Source organism: Cupressus sempervirens, chromosome 2 (assembly GCF_028749045.1).
Source record: "Cupressus sempervirens isolate cs-2001-9-10 chromosome 2, ASM2874904v1, whole genome shotgun sequence".
NCBI lineage: Eukaryota > Viridiplantae > Streptophyta > Pinopsida > Cupressales > Cupressaceae > Cupressus > Cupressus sempervirens.
In genome coordinates this window covers 555,784,912-555,810,010 of record NC_143119.1, presented here as the reverse complement: position 1 = coordinate 555,810,010, position 25,099 = coordinate 555,784,912, and the positions used below count along the sequence as shown (strand labels likewise).

General features: G+C 47.5%; 1 non-coding gene across 1 annotated transcript in view; it reads left to right on the top strand.

Annotated features, from left to right (window-relative positions):
- Positions 1–23,658: 23,658 nt before the first annotated feature.
- The window catches only part of LOC149573747 (18S ribosomal RNA), a 1,808-nt gene continuing 367 nt past the window's right edge, over positions 23,659–25,099 (top strand). Inside the window, exon 1 of the ribosomal RNA XR_016360657.1 lies at positions 23,659–25,099. This exon is cut by the window's right edge and continues 367 nt beyond it. This is a non-coding gene — a ribosomal RNA (18S ribosomal RNA).

Sequence of the window (25,099 nt, the reverse complement as noted above, 5' to 3'; positions counted from 1 at the left end):
AGTTCGTTCATCAAGTCACCCCACCAAGTCGGCCCACCAAGTCGAATCTTTAAGTTCATTCATAAAGTCACTCCACTAAGTACTCTAACCTAGTCGATTCTTCAAATGCGTTCATCAAGTCACCCTACGAAGTACTCTCACCAAGTCGACTCTTTAACTATGTTCATCAAGTCACCCCACCAAGTACTCTCACTAGGTCAACTCTTTAGGTCCGTTCATAAAGTCACCCTACCAAGTTGACTCTTCAAGTGAGTTCATTAAGTCACCCCACCAAGTACTCTCACCTATTCGACTCTTTAAGTCTGTTCATCAAGTCACCACACCAAGTACTCTCACCAAGTCAACTCTTTAGGATCGTTCATCAAGTCACCTCGCCAAGTCGACCCTTGAAGTTCATTCGTCAAGTCACCCCACCAAGTACTCCCACCAAGTTGACTCTTTAAGTACGTTCACAAAGTCACCCAACCAGGTCGGCCCACCAAGTCGACTCTCTAAGTCTGTTCATCAAGTCACCCAGGCAAGTACTCTCACCAAGTCAACTCTTTAGGTCCGTTCATCAAGTCACCCCACCAATTTGACCCTTTAAGTTCATTCATCAAGTCGCCCCACCAATTACTCTCACCAAGTCGACTCTTTAAGTCCTTTCATCAAGTCACCCCACCAAGTCGACTTTTCAAGTCTATTCATCAAGTCACTAGAACAAGTACTCTAACCAAGTCGACCCTTTAAGTCTGTTCATCAAGATGCCCCACCAAGTACTCTCACCAAGTTGACTCTTTAAGTCCTTTCATCAAGTCACCCCACCAAGTCAACTCTTCAAGTCCGTTCATCAAGTCACCAGAACAAGTACTCTAACCAAGTCGACCCTTTAAGTCCGTTCATCAAGTCGCCCCACCAAGTACTCTCACCAAGTTGACTCTTTAAGTCCTTTCATCAAGTCACCCCACCAAGTCAACTCTTTAAGTCCTTTCATCAAGTCACCCCACCAAGTCGACTCTTTAATATCGTTCATCAAGTCACCTGAACTAGTACAAGTACTCTCACCAAGTCGACTCTTTATGTCTGTTCATCAAGTCACCCCTCCAGTTCGGCCAACCAAGTACTCCCACCAAGTCGATTCTTTAAGTTCGTTCATCAGTTCACCCTGCCAAGTAATCTCACCAAGTGGACTCTTTAAGTCTGCTCATCAAGTCGAGCCATGAAGTACTCTCAGCAAGTCGACTCTTTGAGTTCGTTCATCAAGTCACCCCACCAAGTACTCTGACCAAGTCGATTCTTCAAGTGCGCTCATCAAGTCAAGCCACCAAGTAATCTCACCAAGTCGACTCTTTGAGTCTGTTCATCAAGTCACCCCACCAAGTTCTCTCACCAAGTCAACTCTTTAGGTCCGTTCATAGAGTCACCCCACAAAGTCGACCCTTCAAGTGCGTTCATCAAGTCACCCCACCAAGTCAACTCTTTAAGTTCATTCATCAAGTCACCCCACTAGGTCAGCCCACTAAGAGGACTCTTTAAGTTCGTTCATGAAGTCACTCTGCCAAGTCGGCCCACCAAGTCAACTCTTTAAGTTCGTTCATCAAGTCACCCCGCCAGGTCAGCCCACAAAGTACTCTCACTAGGTCGACTCTTTAAGTTTTCTCACCAATTCACCCCGCTAGGTCAGTCCACCGAGTACTCTCACCAAGTTGACTCTTTAAGTTCGTTCATCAAGTCGCTTCGCTAGGTGGGCCCGCCAAGTACTCTCACCAAGTCGACCCTCTAAGTTCGGTCATTAAGTCACCCCGCCAGGTCGGCCCACCAAGTACTCTCACAAAGTCGACTCTTTACGTTCGTTCATCAATTCACCCCGCCAGCTTGGCCCACAAAGTTCTCTCACCAAGTCGACTCTTTAATTTTGTTCACCAAGTCACCCCGCCAGTTCGACCCACCAAGTACTCTCACAAAGTCGACTCTCTAAGTTTGTTCATCTAGTCACCCTGCCGGGTCAGCCCACCAAGTACTCTCACCAAGTCACCCCGCTAGTTCGACCCACCAAGTTGACTCTTTAAGTTCGTTCATCGAGTCACCCGGCCAAGTCAGCTCACCAAGTCAACTCATTAAGTTCATTCATCAAGTCACGTGACTAGGTCAGCCCACCGAGTACTCTGACCAAGTTGACTCTTTAAGTTTGTTCATCAAGTCACCCCACCAGGTCGGCCCACCAAGTCGACTCTTAAGGTTCATTCATCAAGTCACCCCACCAAGTACTCTCACCAAGTTGACTCTTTAAGTTCGCTCATCAAATCACCCCGCTATGTCTGCCCACCAAGTAGTCTCACCGAGTCGACTCTTTAGGTTCATTCATCAAGTCACCCCGCTAGGTCGGCCCACCAAGTGGACTCTTTAAGTTCGTTCATCAAGTCACCTGGCCAGGTCGGCCCACCAAGTCACCAAGTGCTCTCACCAAGTCAACTCTCTAAGTTTGTTCATCAAGTCACCCCGCCAGGTTGGCCCACCAAGTCGACTCTTTAAGTTCGTTCATCAAGTCGCCCCACCAAGTACTCTAACCAAGTCAATTCTTCAAGTGTGTTCATCAAGTCACCCGACCAAGTACTCTCACCAAGTCGACTCTTTAAGTCCTTTTATCAAGTCACCAGACCAAGTCGACTCTTTAAGTCTGTTCATCAAGTCACCTGAACTAGTACAAGTACTCGCACCAAGTCGACTCTTTATGTCCGTTCATCAAGTCACCCCTCCAGTTTGGCCAATGAAGTACTCCCACCAAGTCGATTCTTTAAGTCCGTTCATCAGTTCACCCCACCAAGTACTCTCACCAAGTGGACTCTTTAAGTCTACTCATCAAGTCGAGCCACCAAGTACACTCAGCAAGTCGAATCTTTGAGTCTGTTCATCAAGTCACCCCACCAAGTACTCTAACCAAGTCAATTCTTCAAGTGCGCTTATCAAGTCAAGCCACCAAGTACTCTCACCAAGTCGACTCTTTGAGTCTATTCATTAAGTCACCCCACCAAGTGCTCTCACCAAGTCAACTCTTTAGGTCCATTCATAGAGTCACCCCACAAAGTTGACCCTTCAAGTGCGTTCATCAAGTCACCCCACCAAGTCGACTCTTTAATTTCATTCATCAAGTCACCCCACCAGGTCGGGCCACCAAGTGGACTCTTTAAGTTTGTTCATGAACTCACTCTTCCAAGTCGGCCCACCAAGTTGACTCTTTAAGTTTGTTCATGAAGTCACCCCGCCAGGTTAGCCCACCAAGTACTCTCACCAAGTCGACTCTTTAAGTTTGATGACCAAGTCACCCCGCCAGGTCATCCTACTGAGTACTCTCACCAAGTCGACTCTTTAGTTTTTTTCATCAAGTCACCCCACCAAGTACTCTCACCAAGATGACTCTTTAAGTTCGTTCATCAAGTCACTCCACCAGGTCGGCCTGCCAAGTACTCTCACCAATTCGACCCTTTAAGTTTGGTCATCAAGTCACATCACCAGGTCGGCCCACCAAGTACTCTCACAAAGTTGATTCTTTAGGTCCGTTCATCAATTCAAACCACCAGCTCGGCCCACCAAGTTCTCTCACCAAGTCGACTCTTTCAGTTCAATCATCAAGTCACCCCGCCAGTTTTACCCACCAAGTACTCTCACAAAGTCGACTCTCTAAGTTCGTTCATCAAGTCACCCTGCTGGGTCAGCCCACCAAGTACCCTCACCAAGTCACCCCGCTAGTTTGACCCACCAAGTCGACTCTTTAAGTTCGTTGATCAAGTCACCCAGCCAAGTCGGCCCACCAAGTCAACTCTTTAAGTTCGTTCATCAAGTCACGTGACTAGGTCAGCCCATCGAGTCCTCTCACCAAGTCGACTCTTTAGGTTTGTTCATCAAGTCACCCCGCTAGGTCGGCCCACCAAGTACTCTCACCAAGTCGACTCTTTAAGTTATTTCATCAAGTCACCCTACCAGGTCGGCCCACCAAGTTGACTCTTTAAGTTTGTTCATCAAGTCACCCTACTAGTATGGCCCACCAAGTCGACTCTTTAGGTTCGTTCATCAAGTCACCTTGCCAGATTGGCCCACGAAGTCGACTCTTTAGGTTCGTTCATCAAGTCACCCCACCAAGTACTCTCACCAAGCCGACTCTTTAAGTTCGCTCATCAAATCACCCCGCTATGTCTGCCCACCAAGTACTCTCACCAAGTAGACTCTTTAGGTTCATTCATCAAGTCACCCTGCCAGGTCGGCCCAGCAAGTGGACTCTTTAAGTTCATTCATACAGTCACCCAGCCAGGTCAGCAAGTCACCCCGCTAGGTCGGCCCACCAAGTCAACTCTTTAATTTCATTCATCAAGTCGCCCCACCAAGTACTCTAACCAAGTCGATTCTTCAAGTGTGTTCATCAAGTCACCCGACCGAGTACTCTCACCAAGTCGACTCTTTAAGTCCTTTCATCAAGTCACCCCACCAAGTCGACTCTTTAAGTCCATTCATCAAGTCACCAGAACAAGTACAAGTACTCTCACAAAGTCAACTCTGTATGTTCATTCATCAAGTCACCCCACCAGTTCAGCCAAGCAAGTACTCCCACCAAGTCAATTCTTTAAGTCTGTTCATCAGTTCACCCTGCCAATTACTCTCACCAAATGGACTCTTTAAGTCTACTCATCAAGTTGAGCCACCAAGTACTCTCAGCAAGTCGACTCTTTGAGCCTGTTCATCAAGTCACCCCACCAAGTACTCTAACCAAGTCGATTCTTCAAGTGCGCTCATCAAGTCACCCCACCAAGTACTCTCACCAAGTTGACTCTTTGAGTCTGTTCATCAAGTCACCCCACCAAGTGCTCTCACCAAGTCAACTCTTTAGGTCCGTTCATAGAGTCACCCCACCAAGTTGACCCTTCAAGTGTGTTCATCAAGTCACCCCACCAAGTCAACTCTTTAAGTTAATTCATCAAGTCACCCCGCCAGGTTAGCCCACAAATTACTCTCACCAAGTTGACTCTTTAAGTTCATTCATCAAGTCACCCTGCTAGGTCGGCCCCCCAGGTGGACTCTTTAAGTTCGTTCATGAAGTCACTCTGCTAAGTCGACCCACAAGGTTGACTCTTTAAGTTCGTTCATCAAGTCACCCCACCAGGTCAGCCCACCAAGTACTCTCACCAAGTCGACTCTTCAAATTTTCTCATCAAGTCACCCCAACAGGTCGGCCCACCAAGTACTCTCACTGGGTCGACTCTTTAGGTTTTTTCATCAAGTCATCGCACCAAGTACTCTCACAATGTCGACTCGCTAAGTTCGTTCATCAAGTCGCTCAGCCAGGTCGGCCCACCAAGTACTCTCACCAAGTCGACCCTTTAAGTTCGGTCATCAAGTCACCCGGCCAGGTCAGCCCACCAAGTACTCTCACAAATTCGACTCTTTAGGTTCGTTCATCAATTCACCCCGCCAGCATGGCCCACCAAGTTCTCTCACCAAGTCGACTCTTTAAGTTTGTTCATCAAGTCACCCCGCCAGTTTGACCAACCAAGTACTCTCGCAAAGTCGACTCTCTAAGTTCGTTCATCGAGTCAGCTTGCCAGGTCAGCCCACCAAGTACTCTCACCAAGTCACCCCGCCAGGTCGGCCCACCAAGTCGACTCTTTAAGTTTGTTCATCAAGTCACCCGGCCAAGTCATCCCACCAAGTCGACTCTTTAAGTTCATTCATCAAGTTATGTGACTAGGTCAGCCCACCGAGTACTCTCAGCAAGTCGACTCTTTAAGTTAGTTCATCAAGTCACCTTGCCAGGTCAACCCACCAAGTACTCTCACCAAGTTGACTCTTTAAGTTTGTTCATCAAGTCACCCTGCCAGGTCGGCCCACCAAGTCGACTCTTTAAGTTTGTTCATCAAGTCACCCTACCAGGTTGGCCCACCAAGTCGACTCTTTAGGTTCGTTCATCAAGTCACCCCACCAAGTACTCTCACCAAGTCGACTCTTTAAGTTCGTTCATCAAATCACCCCGCTATGTCTGCCCACCAAGTACTCTCACCAAATCGACTCTTTAGGTTCATTCATCAAGTCACCCCGCTAGGTCGGCCCACCAAGTGGACTCTTTAAGTTCGTTCATCAAGTCACTTGGCCAGGTCGGCCCACCAATTCACCAAGTACTCTCACTAAGTCGACTCTCTAAGTTCGTTCATCAAGTCACCCTGCCAGGTTGGCCCACCAAGTCAACTATTTACATTCGTTCATCAAGTCACCCCACCAAGTACTCTAACCAAGTCAATTCTTCAAGTGCGTTCATCAAGTCACCTGACCAAGTACTCTCACCAAGTCGACTCTTTAACTCTGTTCATCAAGTCACCCCACCAAGTACACTCACCCGGTCAACTCTTTAGGTCCATTCATCAAGTCAGCCCACCAACTCGACCCTTCAAGTGCGTTGATCAAGTCACCCTGCCAAGTTGATCCTTTAAGTCCGTTCATCAAGTCTCCCCACCAAGTACTCTCATCGAGTCGACTCTTTAAGTCCTTTCATCAAGTCACCCCACCAAGTGGACTCTTCAAGTCCATTCATCAAGTCACCAGAACAAGTACTCTAACCAAGTTGACTCTTTAAGTCCGTTCATCAAGTCACCCCACCAGGTCGGCCCACCAAGTACTCCCAGCAAGTCAACTCTTTAAGTCCGTTCATCAGTTCACCCCGCCAAGTACTCTCACCAAGTTGACTCTTTAAGTCTGCTCATCAAGTCGAGCCACCAAGTACTCTCACCAACTCAACTCTTTGAGTCTGTTCATCAAGTCACCCCACCAAGTACTCTAACGAAGTCGATTGTTCAAGTGTGTTCATCAAGTCACCCCACCAAGTACTCTCACCAAGATGACTCTTTAAGTCCTTTCATCAAGTCACCCCACCAGGTCGACTGTTTAAGTCCGTTCATCAAGTCACCAGAACAAGTACTCTCACCAAGTCGACTCTTTATGTCCCTTCATCAAGTCACCCCACCAGGTACTCCCACCAAGTCGACTCTTTAAGTCTGTTCATCAGTTCACCCTGCCAAGTGCTCTCACTGAGTCAACTCTTTAGGTTTGTTCACCAAGTTGATTCTTCAAGTGTGCTCATCAAGTCACCACACCAAGTACTCTCACCAAGTTGACTCTTTAAGTCTATTCATCAAGTTTCCCCACCAAGTACTCTCACCAAGTCAACTCTTTAGGTCCATCCATAGAGTCACCCCATGAAGTCGACCCTTCAAGTGCGTTCATCAAGTCACCCCACCAAGTCGACTCTTTAAGTTCATTCATCAAGTCACCCCGCCAGGTCAGCCCACAAATTACTCTCACCAAGTCGACTCTTTAAGTTCGTTCATCAAGTCACCCCGCCAGGTCGGCCCACCAAGTGGACTCTTTAAGTTCGTTCATGAAGTCACTCTACCAAGTCAGCCTGCAAGGTTGAATCTTTAAGTTTGTTCATCAAGTCACCCCGCCAGGTCACCCCACCAAGTACTCTCACCAAGTCGACTCTTCAAGTTGGCTAATCAAGTCACCCTGCCAGGTCAGCCCACCAAGTACTCTCACTAGGTTGACTCTTTAAGTTTGTTCATCAAGTCACCCCACCAAGTACTCTCACAAAGTCGACTCTCTAAGTTCGTTCATCAAGTCGCTCTGCCAGGTCGGCCCACCAAGTACTCTCACCAAGTCGACCCTTTAAGTTCGGTCATCAAGTCACCCCGCCAGGTCGGCCCACCAAGTACTCTCACAAAGTTGACTCTTTAGGTTTGTTCATCAATTCACCCTGCCAGCTCGGCCCACCAAGTTCTCTCACCAAGTTGACTCTTTAAGTTCATTCATCAAGTCACCCCGCCAGTTCGACCCACCAAGCACTCTCACAAAGTCGACTCTCTAAGTTCGTTCATCGAGTCACCTTGCCAAGTCAGCCCACCAAGTACTCTCACTAAGTCATCCTGCTAGTTCAACCCACCAAGTGGACTCTTTAAGTTCGTTCATCAAGTCACCCAGCCAAGTCGGCCCACCAAGTCGACTCTTTAAGTTCGTTCATCAAGTCACGTGACCAGGGCAGCCCACCGAGTACTCTCACCAAGTTGACTCTTTAAGTTAGTTCATCAAGTCACCTTGCTAGGTCGGCCCACCAAGTACTCTCACCAAGTTGACTCTTTAAGTTTGTTCATCAAGTCACCCTGCCAGTTCGACCCACCAAGTCGACTATTTAAGTTCGTAAAATGGGTACCCGAGCCATTCTACTTGAGTCATAATTCTCAAATCGGGTAGCTTCCGATATAAAATGGTCGTCGAGCCATTCTAGTCAGTCTCCAAAAATTGATCAATTTAGCCCCTTGACTAATGTAATCAAATCGCCTAACCAATGCCAATCTTTGTCTTCGTTGACAACATCATGAAAAATGGGGTCGTGGATGGCTATTCGGTCACATTTTTCATTGAATTGGGTTTTAAGGTACTTGTGCACTAAATTTACATTTCTGATGTAGAGTAAGGCTTGCGCTAATAACTTATATAGGGGAGGTAGTGTGCTTGAAAAATGGTGGGCGAGCCAACCTGGCCGAGCCGATCTGGGCGAGCCATGCTGGCTGACCCGATCTGGTTGAGCCGTTCTGGCCGAGCCATGCTGGCCAAGCCGATTTGGGCGAGCCATGCTGGCCAACCTGATCTGGCTGAGCCGTTCTGGCCGAGCCATGCTGGCTGAGCTGATCTGGGCGTGCCATGTTGGCCGAGCTGATCTGGCCGAGACAATCTGGGTGAGCCGTTCTGGCTGAGCCATGCTGGCCGAGCTGATCTGGGTGAACCATGCTAGCCGAGCCGATCTGGGCGAGCCATTCTGGCTGAGCCGATCTGGACGAGCTCCAAAAACGGTGTCATGGATGGCTGTTTGGTCACATTTTTCATTGAATTGGGTTTTAAGGTACTTGTGCACTGAATGTACATTTCTGATGTAGAGTAAGGCTTGCACTAATAGCTTATATAGGGGAGGTAGTGTGCTTGAAAAATGGTGGGCGAGCCAGCCTGGCCGAGCCGATCTGGGCGAGCCATGCTGGCCGACCTGATCTGGCCGAGCCATTCTGGCTGAGCCATGCTAGCCAACCCGATCTGGGCAAGCCGTTCTGGCTGACCCGATCTGGCCGAGCCATTTTGGCCGAGCCGATCTGGGCGAGCCATGCTGGCCGAGCCGATCTGGCCGAGCTCCAAAAACGGTGTTGTGGATGACTGTTTGGTCACATTTTTCATTGAATTGGATTTTTAAGGGAGTTGTCCATGCTATCACAGATTTCTAATGTAGAGCGAGCCTCACACTAATAGCTTATATAGGAGAGGTTTTTGCCGCGAGCCTCTCCCATGCCCCTTTCGTTGATTCAACATTGGTGTCTAGGCGGATCAGATTGTTGAGTTTTCAAATAGTGTATGCTGATGTTGAATCAATGAAAGGGGCATGAAGCGATCTTAGTGCTTTTCCTCGGCTCTCCTTTAGATCATGTTTTCCGATGACTCAATTTTGGAAAAGGTGAGGCAGCGGTTGCCAATCCATGTCGTGTCTTTTTGGTGATTTTAAAACCTGATCTAAACGTGAACCCTTGTCTAGCACTCTGGCGTTGCTTGGTATAATAGAAATTTTCTATTATGGGTGCTTGGTGCTCTAGCAATTTTTCATGGTGTACTTATCACGACTACATGGGATCTTTAATATCAAAAGCTCTTGGTGAAAAATGGTGGCCGAGCCATGCTAGCCGACCTGATCTAGGCGAGCCATGCTGGCCGACCCAATCTGGCTTAGCCATTTTTGTCGACCCGATCTGGCTCTTCTTTCTCACTCCATCGGCACAAATTTAGGAGTTGTTTGACAGCGGTTGTCATTCCAATGTGTCATTGCAGTGATCTGGAGAGCGATGCTAAGGGTGGGAGCTTGTGTCTAGCATTTGGGGATGTTTGTGCAAGCGAGCAGTGGAGCTTCTCTTATCGGAACCTCTTTGTGGCCTTTGAATATAGACCCAGTGCCGACGATATCGATGGATACGGGCCTTGGATTCTAAATTTGTTCAGCTAACATTGGTTTTTGTGAGAGAAGGGTACGAAAGCACTTCTCGATTGCTACGCAAGAGCTCCCTAAGATCGCCTCTCTGCCAACTCGATCAACACAACATTGGGAATGGTTCGACAGTGGTTGTCATTCCAATGTGTCATCAGGATGTCTTGGAATGCGGCCTTTCAAGGGCGAGCTCGCATCTAGCACTTGGATTGTGCATCATCACAAGTGAATGGGGAGATCTCTCTGTGAACGGCGGCATGGCGATTGCAAGAGAAAATTGACTTAGTAGTCAGAGCATTGGCCTCGGGCCATTGTGACGGCCTTGTAATTTCTCTATAATTGCAACCTATGTTTGCGTAGGAGCAGAGTTTGCATGTAAGATTGGCCTTTTTTCTAGACAGTTCCAAGTACTCTCACCAAGTCACCAAGTCACCATGCTGGCCGAGCCGATCTGGGTGAGCCATGCTGGCCGAGCCGATTTGAGCGAGCCATGCTGGCTAAGCCGTTCTGGGTGAGCTCCAAAAACGGTGTCGTTGATGGCTATTTGGTCACATTTTTTATTGAATTGGATTTTTAAGGGAGTTGTCCGTGCTATCACAGATTTCTAATGCAGAGCGAGCCTCACACTAATAGTTTATATAGGAGATGTTTTGCCGCAAGCCTCTCCCATGACCCTTTCATTGATTCAACATTGGTGTCTAGGCGGATCAGATTGTTGGGTTTTCAAACGGTGTATGCTGATGTTGAATCAATGAAAGGGGCATGAAGCAATCTCGGTGCTTTTCCTCGGCTCTCCTTTAGATCATGTTTTCTGATGACTCAATTTTGGAAAAGGTGAGGCAGCGGTTGCCGATCCATGGCGTGTCTTTTTGGTGATTTTAAAACTTGAACTAAACGTGAACCCTTGTCTAGCACTCCGGCGTTGCTTGGTATAATGGCAATTTGCTATGGGTGCTCGGTGCTCTAGCAATTTGTCATGGTGTAATTACCGCGGCTACATGGGAGCTTTAATATCAAAAGCTCTCAGCGAAAAATGGTGGCCGAGGCATGCTGGCCGACCTGATCTGGCTTAGCCATTTTTGTCGACCCAATCTAGCTCTTCTTTCTCGCTCCATCGGCACAAATTCGAGAGTTGTTCGACAGTGATTGTCATTCCAATGTGTCATTGTAGTGATTTGGAGAACGATGCTAAGGGCAAGAGCTTGCGTCTAGCATTTGGGGATGTTTGTGCAAGTGAGCAGTGGAGCTTCTCTTATCGGAACCTCTCCGTGGCCTTTGAATATAGACCCAGTGCCGATGATATCGATGGATACGAGCCTTGGATTCTAAATTTGTTCAGCTAGCATTGGTTTTTGTGAGAGAAGGGTACGAAAGCACTTCCCAATTGCTACGCGAGAGCTCCCTAATATCACCTCTGTGCCAACTCGATCGGCACAACATTGGGAATGTTTTGACAGTGGTTGTCGTTCCAATGTGTCATCGGGATGTCTTGGAACACGGCCTTTCAAGGGCGAGCTTGCGTCGAGCACTTGGATTGTGCATCATCACAAGTGAATGGGGAGATCTCTCTGTGAACGGTGGCATGGCGATTGAAAGAGAAAATTGACTTAGTAGTCAGAGCATTGGCCTCGGGCCATTGTGACAGCCTTGCAATTTCTCTATAATTGCAACCTATGTTTGCACAGTAGTAGAGTTTGCATGTAAGATTGGCCTTTGTTCTTGATATTTCCAAGTACTCTCACCAAGTCACCAAGTCACCATGCTGGCCGACCTAATCTGGCCGAGCTGATCTGGCCGAGCCATGCTAGCCGAGCCATTCTGGGTGACCCATGCTGGCCGAGCCGTTCTGGGTGAGCTCCAAAAACGATTTCGTGGATGGCTGTTTGGTCACATTTTTCATTGAATTGGATTTTTAAGGGAGTTGTTCATGCTATCACAGATTTCTAATGCAGAGCGAGCCTCGCACTAATAGCTTATATAGGAGAGGTTGTTGCCGCGAGCCTCTCCTATGCCCCTTTCATTCATTCAACATTGGTGTCTAGGTGGGTCGGATTGTTGGGTATTCAAACGGTGTAATCTGATGTTGAATCAATGAAAGGGGCATGAAGCGATCTCAGTGCTTTTCCTCAGCTCTCCTTTAGATCATGTTTTTCGATGACTCAATTTTGGAAAAGGTGAGGCAGCAGTTGCCGATCCATGGCCTATCTTTTTGGTGATTTTAAAACTTGATCATAAGGTGAGCCCTTGTCTAGCACTTCGGCGTTGCTTGGTATAATGGCAATTTTCTATGGGTGCTCGGTGCTCTAGAAATTTTTCATGGTGTACTTATCATGGCTACATGGGAGCTTTAATATCAAAAGCTCTCGGCAAGAAATGGTGGTCGAGCCATGCTGGCCAACCTGATCTGGCTTAGCCATTTTTGTCGACCCAATCTGGCTCTTGTTTCTCACTCCATCGGCACAAATTTGGGAGTTGTTTGACAGTGGTTGTCATTCCAATGTGTCATCGTAGTGATCTGGAGAGCGATGCTAAGGGCGGGAGCTTGCGTCTAGCATTTGGGGATGTTTGTGCAAGCGAGCAGTGGAGCTTCTCTTATCGGAACCTCTCCGTGGCCTTTGAATATAGACCTAGTGCCGATGATATCGACCCAATAGAATCGGTGCTGGTGTTCGAGAAAGACAAGTTATTCAAATTTGGAATATTGGCACTAGCATCGTTTCTATTGGGAGGGCCATGAAGCCATCCCAATTTTGCTATCTGAGGGCTCTCTCCCCAGAGTCGTTCTCTTTGCAACAACTTCTTTGGCAAAAAAAAATTCAAAATGGTTCAGCAGCGGTTTTTGTTCCAATGGCGCCATTGTGGTGGTTGCCTGGGCAGCGATCTGAAGGGCGAGCCATCGTCTAGCAGTTGGGCTGCGCATCATGGGTGACAAGGGAGCCTTTGTAATCGGAAGCTCCCCATGACCATTCGATGAGAAGAGCCATTTCTTGTGTGAGCAAGGACGAATGCAACCTCAAATTCCGAATGAGATCAACAAAAAATTTGGGGGTTGTTCGGCAGCAGTTGTCATTCCAATGTGTCATTGTGGCGATCTGGAGAGCGATGCTAAGGGCGGGAGCTTGTGTCTAGCATTTGGGATGTTTGTGCGAGCGAGCAGGGGAGCTTCTCTTATCAAAACCTCTCCATGGCCTTTGAATATATAGACCCAGTGCCGATGATATTGATGGATATGAGCCTTGGATTCTAAATTTGTTCATAGCTAACATATTGGTTTTTGTGAGAGATGGGTACGAAAGCACATCCCGATTGCTATGCAGGAGCTCCCTAAGGTCGCCTCTGTGCCAACTCAATTGGCACAACATTGGGAATGGTTCGACAGCGGTTGTCATTCCAATGTGTCATTGGGGGATGTCTTGGAAAGTGCCCTTTCAAGGGCGAGCTCGCATCTAGCACTTGGATTGTGCGTCGCATCACAAGTGAATGGGGAGATCTCTCTGTGAACAGTGGCATGGTGATTGCAAGAGAAAATTGACTTAGTCAGAGCATTGGCCTCGGGCCACTATGATGGCCTTGCAATTTCTCTTTAATTATAACATATGTTTGCGCAGTAGCAAATTTTGCAAGTAAGATGGGCCTTGTTCTTGAGAGTTCCAGGAGATGACCTCCGGAACTTTTGGATTGGGCCCCTTAAAGGTGAAATTCATCCAGTTGATTGGATGAGCTCGATGACCATTTCAGTCCATTGGCCCCATGAATTCACATCTCCTAACTGATGACAATCTTTTGCTCCTTAGACGACCTCATAAAAAATTGGGTCGTGGATGGCTGTTTGGTCAAAATTTTCAACGATTTGGATTTTTAAGTTGGATGTTAGTGTGTTCGCTAATTTCTAATGCAGAGTAAGCCTCACACTAATAGCTTATATAGGAGAGGTTGTTGTTGCGAGCCTCTCCCATGCCCCTCTCATTGATTCAACGCCGGTGTCAAGGCGGATGGAAATGTTAGATTTTGAAATGGTGGACGCCGACGTTGAATCAATTGGAGGGGCATCAAGCCCACCCTCGAGGTGCTATTCCTTGACTCTCCTTTAGATCATGTTTTCTTGTCACTCAACCGACGCAATTTTTGAAAAAGGTTTGGCAGCGGTTGCCAGCCCTCACCGCATCTACTTGGTGATTTTAAAACTTGATCTAAAATGGGAGCCCTCCTCTAGCACCTCCGTCCGGTGTTGCTTGGGTATTGGATAAATTTTTGCTATCGCTGTGAATCCCCCAACGAATGCCCTACCCTTGAACCCTCTCTTAGATCACCTTCTTTGATCACTCGACCAAAGCAATTACGGAAGAGACTTGGCAGCGGTTTCCATTCTATAGCGCGTCTGTTCTGCGATTTTGAATTTGATCTAATGGCGAGCCCTTGTCTAGCCATGACGTGGGTGCTTAGGGCTCTAGCAATTTTTTGCGTGCCTATCACGGCAACAATCGAAGAGGTGGTTGCCGCGAGCCTCTCCCGTGTCCCCCTCATTGATTCAACTCCTATGTCAGGGCGGATGGATATGTCAAATTTTGAAACGGTGGACGCCGACATTGAATCAATTAGAGGGGCATGAGGCCCACCCTCGAGGTGCTATTCATGGACTCTCCTTTAGATCTTGTTCTGTTGTCACTCTGTTGGTGCAATTTCGAAAAAAGGTTTGGCAGCGGTTGCCGGCCCTCACCGCGTCTACTTGGTGATCTTAAAACCTGATCTAAAATGGCAGCCCTCGTCTAGCACCTCCGTCCGGTGTTGCTCGGGTATTGCATAAATTTTTGCTATCGGCATGAATCCCCCAAAAAATCCCTAGCCTTGGACTCTCTCTTAGATCACATTCTTCAATCACTTGACCGATGCAATTATGGAAGAGCCTTGGCAGCGGTTGTCATTCCATAGTGCGTCTGTTTAGCGATTTCGAAGTTGATCTAATTGCGAGCCCTTGTCTAGCCATGAGGTTTGGTGTTTGGGGCTCTAGCAATTTTTTGTGTGCCTATCACAGCTACAATGGGAGCTTTGATAACAAAAGCTCTCGGTGACCCTCCCCCAATAGAATCAGTGCTGGTGTTCGTGAAAGACATGTTATTCGAATTTGGAATACTGGCACCAGCATCATTTCTATTGGGAGGGTCGTGAAGCCATCCCGATTTTGCTATGCGAGGGCTCTCTCCCCAGAGTCATTCTCTATGCAACAACTTCTTTGGCACAAAATTTTACGAATGGTTCGGCAGTGGTTGTTATTCCAATGGTGCCATTGTGGTGGTTGCCTGGGCAGCGATCTAAAGGGCGAGCCGTCATCTAGCAGTTGGGCTGCGCATCACGAGTGACAAGGGAGCCTATGTTATCGGAAGCTCCCCGTGGCCATTCAATTAGAAGAGCCATTTCTTGTGTGAGCAAGGATGAATGCAGCCTCGGATTCCAAACGAAATCAATGATGTCGGATCTATATAAGAGTGGAATGAAGTAGCAGCAGCCTATTTACTATGCCCCCTTCAAGGAAAAATTCATCCAATTGATCGAATGAGCTCGATGACCATTTCAGTCCCTTGGCTCCATGATCTCACAAAAAATTGGCTCCATGACAATCTTTTGCTCCTCTGCCGACGTCATAAAAAATTGGGTCGTGAATGGCTGTTTGGTCAGAATTTTCAAGGATTTAGATTTTTAAGGAAGTTGTCAGTGTGTTCGTGAATTTCTAATGGAGAGCGAGCCTCGCACTAATAGCTTATATAGGAGAGGTGGTTGTCGCGAGCCTCTCCCATGCCCGTCTCATTGATTCAATTCCGATGTCAAGGCGGATGGATATGTCGGATTTCGAAATGATGGATGCCGACGTTGAATCAATTAGAGGGGTATGAAGCCCACCCTCAATGTGCTATTCCTCGACTCTCCTTTAGATCATGTTTTCTTGTCACTCAGCTGGCGCAATTTCAGAAAAAGGTTTGGTAGCGGTTGCCAGCCCTCACCACTTCTACTTGGTGATTTTAAAACTTGATCTAAAATGGGAGCCCTCGTCTAGCACCTTCATCTGGGGTTGCTTGGGTATTGCATAAATTTATGCCATCGGCGCGAATCCCCCAATGAATGCCTACGCTTGGACCCTCTCTTAGATCACCTTCTTAGATCACTCGACTGACACAACTACGGAAGAGACTTGGTATCAGTTGCCATTCTACACTGCGTCTGTTCTGCGATTTCAAAGTGGATCTAATGGCGAGCCCTTGTCTCTAGCCATGAGGTGGGTGCTTGGCGCACTAGCAAAATTTTTTGTGTGCCTATCGCGGCTACAATGGGAGAGGTGGTTGCCGCGAGCCTCTCCCGTGCCCCCCTCATTGATTCAATGCCACTGTCAGGGTGGATGGATATGTTAGATTTTGAAATGGTGGACGCCAACGTTGAATCAATTAGAGGGGCACAAAGCCCACCCTCGATGGTGCTATTCCTGGACTCTCCTTTAGATCATGTTTTCTTGTCACTCAGCTGGCGCAATTTCGGAAAAAGGTTTGGCAGCGGTTGCCAGCCCTCACCGCGTCTACTTGGTGATTTTAAAACTTGATCTAAAATGGGAGCCCTCGTCTAGCACCTCCATCTGGTGTTGCTCGGGTATTGCAAAAATTTATGCCATCGGTGCAAATCCCCCAACGAATGCCTACACTTGGACTCTCTCTTAGATCACCTTCTTTGATCACTTGACCAACACAATTATGGAGGAGACTTGGCAGCGATTGCCATTCTACACCGCGTCTATTCTACGATTTTGAAGTTGATCCTAATGGTGAGCCCTTGTCTATAGCCATGAGGTGGGTGCTTGGCGCTCTAGCAAAATGTTTTGCGTGCCTATCGCGGCTACAATGGGAGAGGTGGTTGCCACGAGCCTCTCCTGTGCCCCCCTCATTGATTCAACGCCGCTATCAGGGTGAATGGATATGTCAAATTTTGAAACGGTGGATGCCGACATTGAATCAATTAGAGGGGCATGAAGCCCACCCTCGAGGGTGCTATTCCTGGACTCTCCTTTAGATCATTTTTTCTTGTCACTCAGCTGGCACAATTTCAAAAAAAGGTTTGGCAATGGTTGCCAGCCCTCACCGCATCTACTTGGTGATTTTAAAGCTCGATCTAAAACGGGAGCCCTCGTCTAGCACCTCTGTCCAGTGTTGCTCGGGTATTGCATAAATTTATGCCATTGACACGAATCCCCCAATGAATGCCTAGCACTTGGACCCTCTCTTAGATCACCTTCTTCGATCACTCGACCGACGCAATTACGGAAGAGACTTGGCAACAGTTGCCATTTTACACCGCGTCTATTCTGCGATTTCGAAGTTGATCTAATGGTGAGCCCTTGTCTCTAGCCATGAGGTGGGTGCTTGGTTCTGTAGCAAAATTTTTTGCATGCCTATCACGGCTACAATGGGAGAGGTGGTTGTCATGAGCCTCTCCCGTGCCCCCCTTATTGATTCAATGCCGCTGTCAGGGCGGATGGATATGTCGAATTTTGAAACGGTGGATGCTAACGTTGAATCAATTAGAGGGGCATGAAGCCCACCCTCGTGGGTGCTATACCTGGACTCTCCTTTAGATCATGTTTTCTTCTCACTCAGCCTGCACAATTTCCAAAACATGTTTGGCAGTGGTTGCCAGCCCTCACCGTGCCTACCTAGTGATTTTAAAACTTGATCTAAAATGGGAGCCCTCATCTAGCACCTCCGTCCGGTGTTGCTTGGGTATTGCATAAATTTATGCCATCGGCATGAATCCCCCAATGAATGCCTACACTTGGACCCTCTCTTAGATCAGCTTCTTCGATCACTCAACCGACGCAATTACGGAAGAGACTTGGCAGCGGTTGCCATTGAACACCGCATCTGTTCTGCGATTTCAAAGTTGATCTAATGGTGAGCCCTTGTCTATAGCCATGAGGTGGGTGCTTGGCACTCTAGCAAAAATTTTTGCATGCCTATCGTAGCGAAAATGGGAGAGGTGGTTGCCGCGAGCCTCTCCCATGCCCCCCTCATTGATTCAACGCTGCTGTTAGGGCAGATGCATATGTCGAATTTTGAAATGGTGGACGCTGAAGTTGAATCAATTAGAGGGGCATGAAGCCCACCCTTGAGAGTGCTATTCTTGGAATCTCCTTTAGATCATGTTTTCTTGTCACTCAGCTGGCGCAATTTCAAAAAAATATTTGGCAACGGTTGCCAGCCCTCACCGCATCTACTTGGTGATTTTAAAACTTGATCTAAAATGGGAGCCCTCATCTAGCACCTCCGTCCGGTGTTGCTCGGGTATTGTATAAATTTATGCCATCAGCGCAAATCCCCCAATGAATGCCTACGCTTGGACCCTCTCTTAGATCACCTTCTTTGATCACTCGACTGACCCAATTACGGAAGAGACTTGGCAGCAGTTGCCATTCTACACCACGTCTGTTCTGCGATTTTGAAGTTGATCTAATGGCGAGCCCTTGTCTATAGCCATGAGGTGGGTGCTTGGTGCTCTAGCAAAATTTTTTGCATGCCTATCACGGCTACAATGGGAGAGGTGGTTTTTGTGAGCCTCTCCCATGCCCCCCTCATTGATTCAATGCCACTGTCAGGGCAGATGGATATGTCAGATTTTGAAATGGTGGATGCCGACGTTGAATCAATTAGAGGGGCATGAAGCCCACTGTCGTGGGTGCTATACCTAGACTCTCCTTTAGATTATGTTTTCTTGTCACTCAACTGGTGCAATTTTAGAAAAAGGTTTGGTAGTGGTTGCCAGCCCTCATCGCATCTCCTTGGTGATTTTAAAACTTGATCTAAAATGGGAGCCCTCATCTAGCACCTCTATCCGGTGTTGCTCGGGTGTTGCATAAATTAATGCGATTGGTGCGAATCCCCCAACGAATGCCTATGCTTGGACCCTCTCTTAGATCACCTTCTTCGATCACTCGACCGACGCAATTATGGAAGATACTTGGCAGCGGTTTCCATTCTACACCGCGTCTGTTCTGCGATTTTGAAGTTGATCTAATGGCAAGCCCTTGTCTATAGTCATGAGGGTGGGTGCTTTGGCGCTCTAGCAAGATTTTTTGCATGCCTATCACGGCTACAATGGGAGAGGTGGTTGCCGCGAGCCTCTCCCATGCCCCCCTCATTGATTCAACGCTGCTGTCAGGGTGGATGGATATGTTGGATTTTGAAACAGTGGACGTCGACGTTGAATCAATTAGAGGGGCATGAAGCCCACCCTCGAGGGTGCTATTCCTGGACTCTCCTTTAGATCATGTTTTCTTTTCACTAAGCTGGCTCAATTTTGGAAAAGGGTTTGGCAGCGGTTGCCAGCCCTCACCGTGTCTTCTTGGTGATATTAAAACTCGATCTAAAATGGGAGCCCTCATCTGGCACCTCCATCCAGTGTTGCTCGGCTATTGCATAAATTTATGCCATCGGTGCGAATCCCCCAATGAATGCCTTGGCAATTACGGAAGAGACTTGGCAGCGGTTTCCATTCTACAGTGTGTCTGTTCTGCAATTTCAAAGTGGATCTAATGGCGAGCCCTTGTCTCTAGCCATGAGGTGGGTGCTTGGTGCTCTAGCAAAATTTTTTGTGTGCCTATCGCGGCTACAATGGGAGGCTTTGATAACAAAAGCTCTTGGTGACCCTCCCCAATAGAATCGATGCTGGTGTTTTAGAAAGACACATTATTCAGATTTCGAATCTTGGCACCAGCATCATTTCTATTGGAAGTGCTGTGAAGCCATCCCGATTTTGCTATGCGAGTGCTCTCTCCTCAGAGTCATTCTCTTTGCAATAACTTCTTTGGCGCAAAATTTTTAGAATGGTTTGGTAGCAGTTGTCGTTCCAATGGTGCCATTGTGGTGGTTGCCTAGGCAGTGATCTGAAGGGTGAGCTGTCGTCTAGCAGTTGGGCTGCGCATCACGACTGACAAGGGAGCCTTTTTTATCGGAAGCTCCCCATGGCCATTCGATCAGAAGAGCCATTGCTTGTGTGGGCAAGGAAGAATGCACCCTAGATTCCAAATGAAATTTGTGACATCGGATCTCTATATAAGAGAAGAATGAAGGAGCAGCCCATTGGCTATGCGCCTCTCCTCAAAGCTGGTCTTCTCTCTCACTACATTGCCACAATTTTTGGAGTTGTTTGATAGCGGTTATCTTTCCAATGTGTCATTGTGGTGATCTGGAGAGCGATGCTAAGGGCAAGAGCTTGTGTCTAGAATTTGGGATGATTGTGTGAGTGAGCAGGGGGGGCTTCTCTTCTCGAAACCTCTCCATGGCCTTTGTATATAGACCCAGTGCCGATGATATCGATGGATGCAAGCCCTTGGATTCCAAATTTGTTCACAGCTAACATTGGTCTTTGTGAGAGATGGGTACAAAAGCACATCCTGATTGCTATGCGGGACCTCCCCAAGGTCGCCTCTGTGACAACTCGATCGGCACAACATCGGGATTGGTTCGAAAGCGGTATTCGTTCCAATGTGTCATCGGGGGATGCCTTGGAAAGTGGCCTTTCAAGGGCCAGCTCACGTCTAGCACTTGGATTGTGCGTTGTGTCACAAGTGAATGGGGAGATCTCTCTGTGAACGACGGCATGGTGATTGCAAGAGAAGATTTCCTTAGTCGGAGCATTGGCCTCGGGTCATTGTGACGGCCTTGCAATTTCTCTTTAATTGCAACCTGTGTTTGCACAGTAGCAGAGTTTGCATGTAAGATGGGCCTTGTTCTTGAGAGTTCCAGGAGGTGACCTCCATAACTTTTGGATTGGGCCCCTTCAAGGTGAAATTCATCCAGTTGATTGGATGAAGCTCGATGTGCTTGTATCTATTCCGAGACAGTAATGATGGTCATTAATCTGTGGTGGTGAGTATATCCCATTTGGTAATCACAATGGCGGAGCTGGTGGGAAGTACTTGTCACTTTATTTTTTTGGATATACCCTATATGTAGGTGTCTGCATGGCTTGCAACACACTGCACATTTGGTGTTCGATTCTAAGATGCGCTTGTTGCTGAGTGTGCATGGAATTGTATCTTTTAGCCAAGGGCTCCGTCTCATTGGCACGTTCTATCATTGCATTTTTATCTTGCCCGAACAGCAAGAAGGAAAGAGATGGTTACACAGGTGCATTGCTCGACGTCCCTAATTTCATCAAGGGTCCACTCTCCACCCTAAGTTTTTGCCAATTGGTAGAGCCCTGGGATTGAGAGGGGGGCCGGCAAAAGGTTTGGTTGCCACATAATTTATTCACTAGTGCATTCTCAGTGCATGGTCGCCTCTTCAATTTCTCATCCTACAGAAGTGCACGGCACTATCATGAAAGCCTTTGTGGTCCAGGCCAGTAGAAGCATAGAGTATTACCGATAATTTTTGTTTGGATGCGGAAACTCTCCATGCCCTGTCCTGCCCTGTGCGATCCGAATGGCTGTGGCTCATGGGTTCTACGGGAGATACTCTTCTTCAGCTCCCCCCTAAAGAGAGCGTTCGGTGTTTGCATTGTGTGACCATGGGTCATTGTGACGGCCTTGCAATTTCTCTTTAATTGCAACTTGTGTTTGCGCAGTAGCAGAGTTTGCATGTAAGATGGGCCTTGTTCTTGAGAGTTCCAGGAGGTGACCTCCAGAACTTTTGGATTGGGCCCCTTTAAGGTGAAATTCATCCAGTTGATTGGATGAAGCTCGATGTGCTTGTATCTATTCCAAGATAGTGATGATGGTCATTAATCTGTGGTGGTGAGTATATCCCATTTGGTAATCGCAATGGTGGAGCTGGTGGGAAGTACTTGTCGCTTTATTTTGTTGGATATACCCTATATGTAGGTGTCTGCACGGCTTGCAACACATTGCACATTTGGTGTTCAATTCTAAGATGCACTTGTTGCTGAGTGTGCATGGAATTGTATCTTTTAGCCAAGGGCGTTGTCTCATTGGCACGTTCTATCATTGCATTTTTATCCTGCCCGGACAGCAAGAAGGAAAGAGATGGTTGCACAGGTGCATTGCTCGAAGTCCCTAATTTCATCAAGGGTCCACTCTCCACCCTAAGTTTTTGCCGATTGGTAGAGCCCTGGGATTGAGAGGGGGGCCAACAAAAGGTTTGGTTGCTGCATAATTTATTCGCTAGTGCATTCTCGGTGCGTGCTCACCTCTTCACTGTCTCATCCTATAGAAGTGCATGGCATTGTCGTGACAGCCTTTGTGGTTCGGGCTAGTAGAAGCATAGAGTATTACTGATAATTTTTGTTTGGATGCAGAAACTCTCCATTCCCTGTCCTGCCCTGTGCGATCTGAACAGCTGTAGCTCATGGGTTCTGTGGGAGATACTCTTCTTCAGCTCCCCCCTAAAGAGAGCGTTCGGTGTTTGCATTGTGTGGAAAAAAAGCCCAAGGCGTTTCATCTCTCTTCAGATGTGAAATTCTAGGAGGGCTTGTCGAAGTATGGCCATTTGTACAGGGTGCACCAAAAAGTGTGTAGGGGGCATATGCCTGGGAAATGGATGTCTCTAAGTGTCCTTACTCGATCGCGTGCGTGGTGTACATCTTTGCATTATGACTCTTCTGCGAGCATTTGTGATTTGAGCATTTTGGGGGAATGGGTTTTGCACAAGATGTTCTTCTCAAGCTCCTGCGAACCAGAGCACTCATCTTTGCAATGCTCTGACAAGTGCAGGCCCAACATGTTTGTCTAGGGGAAGAAATCACATGAATGCTTTTTGCTGAGATGTGGGTGCTCACGGGTGGGTTCCCTCATGGTGTAGTTCTTCAGTATGTGCATGTGCATGAGATTGAAGCTTTTCTGACAACGCTAGTGTGAGTGTTCACCTGTAGGAACTTTTTTGTACCTGCGTTGGCAGATCATGTGTCACGAGGAACGGTTAGCGAGGCTGTGCTTGGAAAGGAGAAATTTTCCAAAGGTTAGACATGTCCATGTATGCGGGCGGGCTCTCATCACCTATAAATGTACAGAGGGGGTGGTATACACGATGCCCTTGAGCGGCCTTATAATTGAGGTGGTCGCATGCACAGTGATGCCCCTGCCAATCACATAACCAGCCATGTTTTTGACTCGCAAGGCCCTTCACCCTTTAGCACGGTGGTCTCCATTGGCACTTCGGCAACCAGCTCTTCATCATGGGAAAATGTTTGTTGCGATCGAGAAGGATTTTGTCTGTGAAGGTGCACCTCAAAAGGCGTGTAGGAGGCATATGCCTTGGAAATGGATGTCTCTAAGTGGCCTTACAATTGAGGTGGCTACGTGCGTGGTGCATCTCGTACAGACTCGAGGCTTCTTTTCGAGTAGTGGCGACAGCGAGTTTGAGGGTAAAGGGTTCCATACGGGATGTTCTTCCCAGGTGCCTATGAACTGAATCTCGCTATTTGGCCCTCTCTGGTCGATGATGGGACACTTTCCTCTTGTGTGAAATCTTTGAGCGTTGCGAGTCCTGCATGTGCTATGAACGTCATTCTTGTTGCTTGTGCGGTGGATTATGTTTGGATGCATGATGGAGCAAATGCAAATTTTGGTTTCCCATTGCGGTGGGCATCCCTTGGCTGTAGCAAGTCTTGGGGGTCCCCTCGTTGTTAGAAGCTACCTGGTCGATCCTGCCAGTAGTCATATGCTTGTCTCAAAGATTAAGCCATGCATGTCTAAGTATGAACTATTTCAGACTGTGAAACTACGGATGGCTCATTAAATCAGTTATAGTTTCTTTGATGGTACTTTGCTACTCGGATAACCATAGTAATTCTAGAGCTAATACGTGCACCAAATCCTGACTCTTGGAAGGGATGCATTTATTAGATAAAAGGCCGGTGCGGGCTTGCCCGCTATTCTGGTGATTCATGATAACTCGACAGATCGCACGACCTTTGTGCTGGTGATGCTTCATTCAAATTTTTGCCCTATCAACTTTCGATGGTAGGATAGAGGCCTACCATGGTGGTGACGGGTGACAGAGAATTAGGGTTCGATTCTAGAGAGGGAGCCTGAGAAACGGCTACCACATCCAAGGAAGGTAGCAGGCACACAAATTACCCAATCCTGACATGCGGAGGTAGTGACAATAAATAACAATACTGGGCTCATCGAGTCTGGTAATTGGAATGAGTACAATCTCAATCCCTTAACGAGGATCCATTGGAGGGCAATTCTGGTGCTAGCAGCTGCAGTAATTCCAGCTCCAATAGCATATATTTAAGTTGTTGTAGTTAAAAAGCTCGTAGTTGGACCTTGGGTCATCACGGTCAGTCCGTCTTTTGGGTGTGCACTGGCCCTCACATCCCTTCTACCAGCGGCGTGTTCCTAGCCTTAATTGGCTGGGTCACGGTTCCGGCACCGTTACTTTGAAAAAATTAGAGTGCTCAAAGCAAGCCTACACTCTGAATACATTAGCATGGAATAACATGATAGGAGTCTGGTCTTGTTCTGTTGGCCTTCGGGACCAGAGTAATGATTAATAGGGACTATCGGGGGCATTCATATTTCATTGTCAGAGGTGAAATTCTTGGATTTATGGAAGATGAACCACTGTGAAAGCATTTGCCAAGGATGTTTTCATTAATCAAGAATGAAAGTTGGGGGCTCGAAGACGATCAGATATTGTCCTAGTCTCAACCATAAATGATGTCGACCACGAATTGATGAATGTTGCTTTAAGGACTCCGGCACCTTTTGAGAAATCAGAGTGTTTGGGTTCTGGGGGGAGTATGGTTGCAAGGCTAAAACTTAAAGGAATTGACAGAAGGGCACCACCAGGAGTGGAGCCTACGGCTTAATTTGACTCAACACAGGGAAACTTACCAGGTCCAGACATAGTAAGGATTGACAGATTGAGAGCTCTTTCTTGATTCTATGGGTGGTGGTGCATGGCCATTCTTAGTTGGTGGAGTGATTTGTCTGGTTAATTTCATTAATGAACGAGACCTCAGCCTGCTAACTAGCTACGCGGAGGTTCCCCTTCGCGGCCAGCTTCTTAGAGGGACTATGGCCTCCTAGGCCATGGAAGTTTGAGGCAATAACAGGTCTGTGAT